The sequence below is a fragment of the Ovis canadensis genome, chromosome X (genome assembly GCF_042477335.2).
Source record: "Ovis canadensis isolate MfBH-ARS-UI-01 breed Bighorn chromosome X, ARS-UI_OviCan_v2, whole genome shotgun sequence".
NCBI lineage: Eukaryota > Metazoa > Chordata > Mammalia > Artiodactyla > Bovidae > Ovis > Ovis canadensis.
In genome coordinates, this window is record NC_091727.1 from 69,934,095 (window position 1) to 69,947,757 (window position 13,663).

General features: G+C 36.9%; 1 protein-coding gene across 18 annotated transcripts in view; it reads right to left on the reverse strand.

Annotated features, from left to right (window-relative positions):
* The window catches only part of ATRX (ATRX chromatin remodeler), a 276,097-nt gene that overhangs the window by 21,221 nt on the left and 241,213 nt on the right, over window positions 1-13,663 (reverse strand). The gene's annotated exons all lie outside the window — the stretch shown is intronic.

Below are 13,663 nucleotides of genomic sequence, written 5' to 3' on the forward strand. Positions count from 1 at the left end.
ATATCAATAACCTCAGATATGCAGATGACACCACCCTTATGGCAGAAAGTGAAGAAGAACTAAAGAGCCTCTTGATGAAAGTGAAACAGGAGAGTGAAAAAGTTGGCTTAAAGCTCAACATTCAGAAAACGAAGATCATGGCATCTGTCCCATCACTTCTTGGCAAACAGATTCGGAAACAGTGGAAACAGTGGCTGTCTTTATTTTTGGGGGGCTCCAAAATCACTGCAGATGGTGACTTCAGCCATGAAATTAAAAGACGCTTACTCCTTGGAAGGAAAGTTATGACCAACCTAGATAGCATATACAAAAGGAGAGGCATTACTCTGACAACAAAGGTCTGTCTCGTCAAGGCTATGGTTTTCCAGTAGTCATGTATAGATGTGAGAGTTGGACTATGAAGAAAGCTGAGCGCTGAAGAATTGATGCTTTTGAACTGTGGTGTTGGAGAAGACTCTTGAGAGTCCCTTGGACTTCAAGGAGATCCAACCAGTCCATCCTAAAGGAAATCAGTCCTGAGTGTTCATTGGAAGGACTGATGCTGAAGCTGAAGCTCCAATACTTTGGCCACCTGATGGGAAGAGCTAACTCATTTGAAAAGACCCTGATGCCGGGAAAGATTGAGGGCAGCAGGAATAGGGGACGACAGAGGATGAGATGGTTGGATAGCATCACTGACTCAATGGACATGGGTCTGGGTAGAGTCCAGCAGTTGGTGATGGACAGGGAGGCCTGACGTGCTGCAGTTCATGGGGTCGCAAAGAGTCGGACACGACTGAGCAACTGAACTGAATAGTGTAGGGCCACCCGAGATGGACGAGTCATAGTGGAGAGTTCTAGCAAAATGTGATCCAATGGAGGAGGGAATGGCAAACCACTCCACTATACTTGCTGTTAGAACCTCATGAAGTGTATAAAAGGACATAGTTAATAATACTGTATTGTATATTTGAAAGTTGCTAGGAGAGAAGATCTTAAAACTTCTCTTTAAAAAATCTAACTATGTGTGATAATGGATGTTAACTAGACTTATTGCAGTGATCATTCTGCAAGATACACATATATCAAATCATTATGTTGTACATCTGAAACTAACATAAATTTATATATCAATCATATCTCAATGGGAAAAAGCTAGATATAAAAAGGAAGGATAAAAGAAGTGTGATGTCCTATCAATGTAGAGTGCCCCAATTCACTATATTTTCACAAGTTACTTATGTAACATATGGAGCACAGCAGAGTGTGGTAGTTAAAGGGTATGGGGTCTAGAGTCACTACACTGAGATCAACTGCAGGTGAAACCACTTCTCTCTGTCATAATTTCATCACCTATAAACAGAAATAAACTCTACCAGCTTTGTAAGATGGCTATAAGAATTCAATGCTAGTAAAGCCCTTAATACAGTACCTTGCTGCTGGGAAAACTGTACAACTATGTGTTTAAAGAATGAAATTAGAACATTCTCTAACACCATGCACAATGCGCTCAAAATGGATTAATGGCTTAAATGTTAAGACCAGATGCTATAAAACTCCTAGAGGTAAATACAGACAGGACACTCTTTGACAGAAATCAGAGCAAAATCTTTTTGGATTTGTCTCTGGGAGCAATGGAAATAAGAATGAAACAAATGGGACCTAATTAAACTTAGAAGCTTTTGCACAGCAAAGGAAACCATAAACAAAATGAAGACAACATACAGACAGGGAGAAAATACTTGCAAATGATGCAACCAACAAGGTATTAATCTCCAAAATATACAAACAGCTTATATAGCTTAACATCAAAAAACAAACAACTCGATCAAAAAATAAGCAAAAGTTCTAAATAAACATTTCTCCAAAGAAGACATACAGATAGCCGAAAAGCACATGAAAAGATGCTCAACACTGCTAATTACTAGAAAAATGCAAATCAAAATTACAATGAGGTATCACCTAACACTGGTCAGAATGGCTATCATCAAATAATCCGCAAGCAATAAATGCTGGAGAGGATGCGGGAAAAAAGAAACTCTCCTATACTGTTGATGGGAATGTAAACTGGTACAGTTCCTATGAAGAACAGTATGGATATTCCTTAAACAACTAAAAATGGAGCTGTTATATGATCCTGCAATTCCACTCCTGGAGAGAAAACCATAATTCGAAAAGATACACACACCCTACTGTTCACTGTAGCACTGTTCACAACAGCCAAGACATGGAAGCAACCTAACCATTCACTGACAGATGAATGGATAAAGATGTCTCACACACACACACACACACACACACACACAAGAATATTATTCAGCCATAAAAAGAATGAAGTAGTGCCATTTGCAGCAACATGGAAGGAGCTAGAGATTATACTAAGTGAACTAAACCAGGCAGAGAAAGACAAATATATACCACTTATTTGTGGAATCTAAAAAAAAAATGATACAAATGAACTTATTTACAAAACAGAAGGAGACTCAAAGATTTAAAACACAAACTTATGTTTACCAAAGTGAAAAGGGGGACCAGGGAAGGGATAAATTAGGAGACTGGGTCTAACATATATAGACAACTATATACAAAATAGGTAACCAACAAGGATCTACTGTATATCACAGGGAACTATACTCAATATTTTATAATAATCTATCCTACAAGGGAAAAAAATCTGAAAAGGAACACGTATACTTATGTGTGTGTGTGTGTATATATATCTCTCAATCACTACTTTGTGCACCTGAAACTAATATTGTAAATCAACTATACTTCAATAGAAAATAAATAAAAACTCTGACATACACTCATTTCAGAACCATGTACCTATTTTTCTTCTCATAGCATTGATCACTTTACATTTTATGTATTTATTGGTGGTGGTTTAGATGCTAAGTCATGTCCAACTCTTGCAACCCCATGGACTGTAGCCTGCCAGGCTCCTCTGTCCATGGGATTCTCCAGGCAGGAATACTGGAGTGGGTTGCCATTTCCTTCTCCATGTCTTTATTAATACCTTCTTTATCATCTCTCCCCACTCACACTGCAATGGAAGCTTCATAAGAGCAGGGCTTTTTGTCTGCTTTATGTGTTGCTGTAACCCCAGGATGTTGAACAGTGCCTGGCACATAATAGGTACAGAATACATTTTGGGGAAGTGAATAAAAGTCAGCTTCCTCCCTCCCTCCTCTTATCCTATGAATAGAGGGTTTAAACTGTGTTTTCACTAGCTTCTTTCATAATTTCTGAAAGCTGGGAATAACTCAGGCTCTTTAAGACAGATTAGATGAACACACACCCACCTTCTGCCTAATTTTAAAAAATTCCAACCTAGATCTAGGCATTAAATAGTCACCAGCCTGCTTCAAATCTTTGTTTGGAATTAAGGAACCGTGAATTAATTTGTTCTCACTTTTAACTAAATTAAGGGCAAATGTCGCAAGTTCAGAAACACTGCCCCTGATCTAGTAGTGGAAGGACTTTTTCCTTAGTCGGTAGGAGGGGAAGGAATGCCTTTTAAAAATGCCAGCCATCAGATTAAAATGCCTTTGTTTTTGATGATTTACGTAAAAATTGTGCTCAATCTATTTTCAAAATTTCCATGTTTAATTGACATTGGAAGCAATAATAAAAGTCAAATTTTTATGTAAAAAAATACTTGGTATAAAAAACACTCAATAAACATTTGTTACTGTTCTTTATTATTCTTAAATCAAAAGTTTAGCTGATAATAACTAGGTGAATCATACTCCTATATACCTTGTACTCACAACAGCAGTGGACCTTGTTAAAAATACAGGTCCAACACCCAGAAATTGATTTAGTAAGTCTTGACCATTGGCTTAAAAAAAAAAAGTATTTATTTTTGGTTGCACTAGCCACTGCCTGCCTGTGGGCTTTTCTCTAGTTGTGGTGCACGGGCTTCTCATTGCAGTGGCTTCTCTTGTTGCAGAGCACAGGCCATAGGCACACAGGCTTCAGTAGTTGTGGCTCGTGGGCCCTAGAGTGCATGGGCCTAGCTGCCTGAGGCATGTGTAATCTTCCTGACCAGGGATCCAACCAGTGTCGCCTGCATTGCAAGGCAGATTCTTATCCACTGTATTACCAGGGAAGTCTGACCATTGGCTTTTTTGTGGTGGTGGTGGAGTTGGGGAGAGATGTGCCACATGGCAGGTGGAAGCATAGTTTACCCACCAGGGATCGAACCTGTACCCCTACAGTGGAAGTACAAAGTCTTAACTGCTGGACCACCACGAAGTCCCTGATTCAGTCAGTCTTGGATAAGCCAGGAATCTGCATTTTTATCAAGCTGTCAGGCGATTCTGATGCAGGTTAGTTCAAGGCATGTCAACCATTGCCTTAGCTTAGGACAAAAATGTATTTGTTCATTGTCACACTTTTATTGAATACATGCTATATGCTAGGTATTATGCCAGGTACTGGGGATACAGTGATAAACATACACTGATACAATCCCTGCCCACATAGGCTAGTAAGAAGCACATAACCTAGAGAGAACAGATGCATCTTTTAACTTGTATATAAATCCAAAGAGGTTGTACCACTTAATTCACATTTACTAGATGCAAACCTGGCATTTTCAATTTCAGAATTTCCATGATCCATAGTGTTAGTGCTAGTCACTCGGTTGTGCCCGACTCTTTGCGACCCCATGGGCTGCAGCCCACCAGGCTCCTCTGTCCATGGGATTTTCCAGGCAAGGATACTGGAGTGGGTTGCCATTTCCTTCTCTAAGGAATCTTCCCAACCCAGGGATCGAACCCGGCTCTCCTGCACTGCAGGCAGATTCTTTACCACTTGAGCTACAGGGAAACCCACAGTGGTAGGTATTTCTAGTGCTTCAAAAGGAGACATTTCTGGAAGTTTGCCCCCAATCCCCACCCTTCACTTCCAATGGAATTTCACATTCCACCCTCAACTGTGCCAGTAAGTTGTTGATGTTTCCATTTGTAGTGATTTGTAAGACAGCTTGCTAGAGTAGGGAGGTTGCCATTTAGGGACATCATTGGTATCATGATCTCTTTAATCCAAATGTTTCCCCTAAAATGCTGGTTGACTTTGGCTCCTTAGTTTTTTTTTTGTTATAAGGTGAAAGTAGGATACAAAGCAGCACTGTTTTTTAAAAAAAATGATCAGTCTATTAACATGTATTTATTTTGTAGTTTGTATTAGTAAAAGAATACTAGAAACATACCTTCATTTTTAAAAATTACTACTACACTGGTGTCACAGCTGGCTATAAGGTAGACAATTCCTTTAAAGTTGTATGTATTATTTAGGGGGGGAAATCCTTGAGTGTTAGAGTAATAGTTTGTAGTCAAATGCATGACAGCATCATGGGATGTGATTATCAGTGTTTAGTAATTAAATATTATTATATAATCTCTTCTAGATTATAACTGATCTCTAGGGGAGTTAAAGCCTCAAATACTCATCTATTCTGCAGTCTAGCTGAGATTATTGCCTCTGCTCTCTAAATGTTTTTAGTCTTCTACTGATCTGTCATATGTCAAGCTAAATCTTCTAAGGATCAAAATCTCATATGACTTCTCTAAAATTTCAAAAATTTAAGTCTATACTTGTTTCAGAAAAATGAACCAGTATAATGGCATTATTAATGACAATTATAGAAGCAAAAATAGCAGCTAACATTTGAGTGCTTACTATGTGCTAGGCAGAGAGCTTTACATGGATTATCTCTTCCGTGAGGCATGTACTACTATTTTCTTACTTTCTTAAGGGAAGCAGGGCTTGGAAAACATATGCGGCTTGCCTAAAATTACACCTCAAAAGGGTGATTGGCACATTACTTGCAAAAGGGACGGGGCTTAAACCATTTGCTCTTTTTACTGGGCATCAACTATCCCAGCAAACACTGAGTGGGAGACTATTACAACCTACAAAGAAATGGTAAAATTACAACAATTTTTCTATAGTTTATTATGATTTTTGGTTGTCTGCTCTTATACAGATGAATAATAATAATTTTATGCCAGTGAATACAAATATAGAAAAAAAATTAAAATTTGCTGTATTAAATAAGAAACATACTACACTTGTGATCAAAGAGGCAGCAAAGTAGGAGATAATGACATCAAAGCTCATATGTGTGCTAATTATGAACATGGCTCCTTAGAGGTATGTGCACGTGTGCTACGTTGCTTCAGTTATGTCTGACTCGTTGCAAACCCATGGACTGTAGCCCACAAGGCTCCTCTGTCCATGGGATTCTCCAGGAAACAACACTGGAGTGGGCTGCCATGATACCCTCCTCCAGGGGCTCTTCCCCACCCAGGGGTCAAACCTGCATCTCATTATGTCTCCTGCATTGGCAGGTGGCTTCTTTACCACTAGTGCCACCTGGGAAGATCCCATAGAGGTACATGTCAACAAAAACTGCATTCATGTGCATACATGCGGTTAATATGCTACAGGTTACTAATACTTGCTCTACAATTAAATGGGTCCTTTTGAACCTTTATTCTCAAAGGGTAAATGCAAGCAAGTTCCTGAAATCAGTAAATTAGCTATTTTACACTTCACATCAAATTATTTTAATAGAGTATATTTCTCTCTAATGTTAGAAATGACTAAGGTAAAACCTTATATTACCATCTGCTGGCTGATAAAACTGCACAATAACATCTCTGTTCAGAAAACTATGCTTTGAGGTATTAAAACTTGAATAAAGGACTAAAGACAAAGGGAGAAAATTGTACACAACACCAGCGTAGAGGAAGTAAAGCCTCACTTTCAGTACTTTACTTTAAATCCCCATTTTATTTTCCCTATAATTATCAACATGCAGTCCATATTTAAAAAGACATAGGTAGCAAATGCTGGAAAAGGGAAGTGCAAAAAAATTTCTATGCCAGTTTTACTGTCTTTTGGTTTCTTAATAAAGGGTACAGAGCTTAGGCTGTATATCCACTGAAGAATATTATGAAATATGACCTTAATCAAGATTTTTAATTTCTGATATCTATATAATTCATAAGTTTATTACCAGGAAAGGTACTTTCCCCTAATATAATTTACATAAACATTTACAGAGGTCAGATATTACTTTGATATTCAAAAAACAAACAGTTAAGAATCAATCAACACAACATTGTAAAACTATTTTCCTCCAATTAAAAAATAAATTAAAAAAAAGAATCAGTGAACAAATCTTTATCACTAGAAACTTGTGTTAAAGGATTTATAGGTTTAGATCATTATGAAGTTGCAAAATGTCTGAGGAACACTATTACTCTGAACAACTTAAGAAATGCATTGGTAGACGTGACACAGCAGACTCTAAAATCAATATATTTTAAAAATGGTTCCACAGAACTACAAGACCATTATATTTCAAAAAGGAAAAAGCAGCAGTACCAACAACAGCAATAAATCAATCAGGGTATTTAACAGAATATAATCCATGGGATGAGGTGATGAATAGAGCTGACTAAGGTAGCTGATTGAATATAGAACTGAAGACATGAATTAAAGCTCTAATTTTCCTCCTTTCACACACCTGCTTCATTTCATTTTTACTGCTTGCGAAAGTTAAGGCAAATTCTAACATGGATTTTCAACGATATATGGATCAATATGGAATGATAAAAATAGTTAAATATCACTATAAAGGTGACTAGAGTTTCAAAAAAGACCATATAAAAGTATTAATACTGTTTTATTCACTATAGATGAAAGGAGAAAATACAGTTCTTGCCTTTAAAGAACTGCAGAGATAAAAAGACAAGAAAAAATCTGGTGGTTAATAAACTGAAATAGTAAATCTAATTAGAAAGTGAAGAAGTAAAAGAAAGTAAACAAGAACAGAAATACAGAAAAGGAGTTATTATTGACTTAGAGGAAGTGATGAGGCAGAAAGAGATGTAATAATCCCATATCAAGTAAGTTGAAAGTGACCACTTACAGAACTACCAAAGGACAAAGAAAAGTTAACTCAAAAAGGCATACAATTTAATCATCAGTTAGATAATAGTAATTTGAAGGGGAAATGAAAATGTATCATTTTTAGTAGTCTTTCATCATATATATATATATATATATATATATAAAGACAGGTGTTTGCAATTGTACTATAATATAGTAGGAACCAACTTTGAAATGTTTTTAATAAGAGCAGGTTCAAACACTACTGCAAATATAAAAAACACCTACTTGTACCCAGTTCAGAGAGGAGTAATTTTCAAAATCCTGTTAAAGGAAAACCAAACAGTAGTGCACAAAGTTAAATGAAATTCAAACTACAAGCCCACAGAACAAAGTTAACATTTATTGAGTAACCACATTATGCCTGGTACTTCTCTACCCGCATTGCTACCACCTTACTTCAGGCCTACATTAACTCTCTCATCTGGATCACTGCACGGTAACAAGTATCTTAACATCCTTTTTTTTTTTTCTTTTTCTAAAATTTATTTGTTTTTAATTGGAGGACAATTGCTTTACAATGTTGTGTCAGTTTCTGCCATGCCTCAGCATGAATCAGCCATAGGTATACACATGTCCCCTCCCTCTTGAACCTCCCTCCCACTTCCCATCCCATCCCTCTGCTCTAGATTGTCACAGAGCACCAGGCTGGTCTCCGTGTGCTATACCACAACCTCCCATTAGCTATCTATTTTACACATTAACATTCATTTTCTTTTCTCCTATCCATCCTGCACACTGACACCCAAAATGATTTTTCTTAAATGAAAATTTGATGTTGGTCTTTTGTTTAGAATTACTAAATAGATCCCACAGCCTATAACACAATGTCCAAACTCTCTTAACTTCTATGACCTGAGTCCCATCCTCCTTTCCAGTCTTTTCTCTCACCTCTTCCCATGACCACCCTTACTTTATACTACTCTCTCTTTACACTCCATTTATTTTTAACTACCTGATGTTCCTGAAATTTGCAATGCTGATTTATGCATGTGTTTGTTTTTTCCTGCTCATCCTCTTGAAAAGCCTTCGTCTTTTGCCCTCACAGCAATGCAAACAGCTACCACGTCTATTTTCTTTTCTTTTTTTTTTTTAAATCTTACTTGACTTTATTTTCTTTTTTTTTTATTTTTTTATTTTTTAAAATTTTAAAATCTTTAATTCTTACATGCATTCCCAAACATGAACCCCCCTCCCACCTCCCTCCCCATAACATCTTCCTGGGTCATCCCCATGCACCAGCCCCAAGCATGCTGCATCCTGCGTCAGACATAGACTGGCGATTCAATTCACATGATAGTATACATGTTAGAATGTCATTCTCCCAAATCATCCCACCCTCTCCCTCTCCCTCTGAGTCCAAAAGTCCGTTATACACATCTGTGTCTCTTTCCCTGTCTTGCATACAGGGTCGTCATTGCCATCTTCCTAAATTCCATATATATGTGTTAGTATACTGTATTGGTGTTTTTCTTTCTGGCTTACTTCACTCTTCCTCCTAATGTCAACTCCCCATCCCCAACTTTTCCAAGAAAGAACTGAATACTCCATCCTTTGAAATGGATGGTACAGGGTGCCTATACAGATTTCTATTACAGGATCCATAATTTTTATTGTGAAAGTAAAGTCGCTCAGTCGTGTCCAACTCTCTGTGACCCCATGAACTCCTCTGTCCATGGGATTTTCCAGGCAAGAGTACTGGAATGGGTTGCCATTTCCTTCTCCAGGGGATCTTTCCCACCCAGGGATCGAACCCAGGTCTCCCACACTGCAAGCAGACAGTTTACCATCTAAGCCACCAGGGAAGCCCCAATATATAAATAAATAAATATATATATATATATTTATTACATATGTATAATAAATATATGTATATACAATATATAATAAATACATAAATATTTTCTTTATTGTGAGGATATGCTTATTAGGGGCTTCCTGGGGACTCAGCAGTAAAGAATGAAACTGCAGTGCAGGAGATGAGGGTTCTATCTCTGGGTTGGGAAGATCCCCTGGAGAAAGAAATGGCAACCCACTCCAGAATTCTTGCCTGGGAAGTCCCATGGGCAGAAGAGCCTGGTGGGCTATAGTCCATGGGGCTGCAAAAAGAGTCAGACACGACTCAGTGACTATACAAACAAGCAAAAAAAAATGCTTATTAAACTGTAGACTCCTTGGGAGCAGGAACCTAGTCTTATTTATCAATGTATCCTTACTAACCAGCATAATGATTGGCATGTTGCAGATACTTGCAAAGATTTTAACTAATTAATGAATACGCTTCATTATTTAGGTTAAAAAGCTTTTTCACAGTCTACCAAAAGCTACAGTCGATCATCAGTAACTGAGTCCCATCATTTACTTGAAATGTCTGTTTAACTCCACAATCATCACCCTATTATAAGTCCTCATCCTGCATTTTAATGCCACACTGACTTTCCAAAAGCCCACATTCATCATATAAAACCCCATCCATGAACTTATAGTGAATGATATTTTAAATCCAAATGCCTCTGTTTGCCTTTAATGGTTCTCCATAAGCTGGCCCTACCTTTATCTATCCAATTTCAATCCAATTTCATCTGGTCCATTTCTTCATCATATCGTGAGTCTGGCACTTAAATTCTCACCTTTACTTTCACCCCAACTGTTTCATCCCACATTCATACCTTATTCTTACCTAATGCAATTAAATATTAACCATCATTTATAGGCCAATCAGTCTATTTTTTTTTTCCATTAAACTTTACCCGAATGCTTTCCCCTTCATTTTTAAATCAAATACATTCAGTACCAGTCACATCAGCACTTTTGCTTTTAAGAATGTTACTTTTTCTCCCCAAGTAGACTATCATTTCCTTCAGGTAAATCATATATACATCTTATTATATTTCCTTTCAGATCCCTGACAAGTCTTAGTTACTGTGATAGCAAGCCATCATAATACGGTACAGTTTTAAAAAATTTTTCCAAAGCATTTTTTAAACTAAAAAACATCCTCTCTTTAAATAAAATCTTATGTGACAGCCCAATACATAAAAGCAATAAAAGGGGAGGGAGGGACTCTGAAATGAGGCATAGGGCTTAGAGTGCTGCCTGTCTGGCCTTCCCCTACTCGCTTAGCCACGGGGTAGCCCTGGAACACCTCTGTAAATCTTCTGGGGCTCCTTGGAATACAATTTGAAAACTACTGTGTCAAGTTCTAGCTCTGACACTTATTGGCCACGTATCCTAAGGTAATCACAGACTCTCTAAGCTTCAGTTTCCCAAGATAATGAATATGCATGAGAAAAGCCTTTGTAAACTTGAAGGCCATATATGTAAATGAGTAATTTACTATTTTGCAAGCCATGAGTTAAACTGGTTATATTATACAATGTTAACAATAGTTGCATGACATAATGGTACTGACTGTGAAAGCATTCTATATTTTAAAATCCAGCTTTATTTAAAATAAAATAAAGCATTCTAAATATCATTCAATTCTGGGAATCCCAGGTCCTCTTCCTTGTTTCTTGTACTTAGAATTAACTTTTTAATCTTGATTTGGGGGCAATAAAGTGTAATGATTAAAGGATATGTTTTTGAGTTGGGCAGACTTGAAGACCAGCTTTAGTACTAATTAGGTGAGTAAACTTGGATAAGTTACATAATTCTCTCCAAGCCTTAATTTCCTCATCTAGAAAAATGAAAACAGCACTATCAACTTTTTAGTTGCTGCTAGACTAAGAAAAATAATCTGAACAAAATTATTTAGTAGAGTATGAAACCCAGTAAGTTAACTATTATTCTCCCTTGGGAAGAGCTGTGGGAGAGTTGAAGCACTTTGCATTAAAGTAGCATTACTTTTTTTTCTTGGGCAAAGGGTCATACCACTAAAAACAAAACACAATAAGTAAAATGTAGATGAAAAAACATGACATCTTTCACAACTCAGCATGCCAAGTTATAAAACAGATGGTTTCTTTCCAGACATCCTATAACAATTAAATAGCATTTCTTTCTTGTCTTGTCCTTTTAAATACACTCTCCCCATGTACTTCAACGTCATCAGTAAATGTTTATCAAATTAAACAGATTTCCTACAATCAGAAATTTACCACATAACAAATAATTTCAAAGCAACTATCCCTTTACAAATTGGAATGGTGGCTTCCTATGAGAAATACTGCTAATCATGGGCTATTTCTCAAAAAAATTAAAGTTAAAGTGTAATTCTAGGAAAAATGCTAATTAAACATGAAGTCAACTGAAAAGGGAAACTTCACTATCTTTAAAATTATAAACATAAATATGTGCAAGTCCTTAAAAGAATACTCTTTGTCACACAAAATTATGTACCTGATAGAAAAGGGATATAAGTTAAATAAAACAAGGCAAGTACACACTATGCAATTTTTTTTTTTAAAGTAAAGGTGTATGTTCCAATATGGAAAGATCTGCAAGAAACATCTAGGTGAAAAGAGCAAGTTGCAAAAGAGTGTGTATGGTATGAGTTCATTTGAGTTTGTGTGTTTTTAAAGATATACAAACCTGTTTGTACACAGAAAATTTTCCAAAGACTATTCAATATCCCTACTCACATTCTGTTATATAATTAACAAAGGAAGCCAAACTGCTATCAATTTAATATACTATAACATGGAAATTGAAATGATTCTTTAAAGTATTAAAAAAATGATAGATTTAACCTTCATGTGGTCCTAAGCAAAGTGAAGTCAAGTCAAAGTCGCTCAGTAGTGTCTCACTCTTTGCAACCCATGGACTGTAGCCCACCAGGTTCCTCTGTCCATGGAATTCTCCAGGCAAGAATACTCGAGTGGGTTGCCATTTCCTTCTCCAGGGGACCTATCTGACCCAGGGATTGAACCTGGGTCTCCTGCACTGCAGGCGGACTTTTTACCACCTGAGTCACCAGGGAAGCCCATGAGGCCCTAAGCTATTATCAAAGAGATTTGATAGAGACTGTCATAAAAACTCTTTCCTAAATGCTCCATCAGTGAACTTTAAGTGGAAAAACAGCTCACTGATTAGAAAAACAAAATACTGGGACTACCCTGGCAGTCCAGTGGTTAAGACTCCATGCTCCCACTACAGGGAGCATGGATTCGATCCCTGGTTGGGAAACTAAGGTCCCACATGCTGTACAACTTGGCCATTCAAAAAAAAAAAAGACAAAAAACAAAACATTTGTTAATATAGACAAAGGTCACTAAAATTTTCCTAAATGCTTAATATTCATGTTATTTTAACTGACATATATACACTGAGAATTAACTGAAGAAATCACTGATTTATATTAACATTCAAAATATTTATTCCTATTACCTTTTTAAATGAAACTGGTCAAGTCATATGAAGAACTAAGACACTGTTGAGTATTTGCCTGTTTTTTTTTTTTTTTTTTTAACAAATGATTGAAGTGACTTTGGTAAAGAGACACTATAACCTGTTAGCTGCTTTCCCAATTCTCTTAACAGCTATATGGAACTTTACATGCTTAAATTTGAAACCAAGACAATAGGAAAAGAACCTCCCCTAATAATCCCCCCTGAAATGACATTTTAGACAATCAGAATAGGTTTGAGTGAGTGAGTGTGAGGGAAGTTGCTCAGTCATGTCTGACTCTTTGAGACCCCATGGACTGTAGTCTATCAGGCTGCTCCAGCCACGGGATTTTCCAGGCAATAGTACTGGAGTGGATTGCCATTTCCTTCTC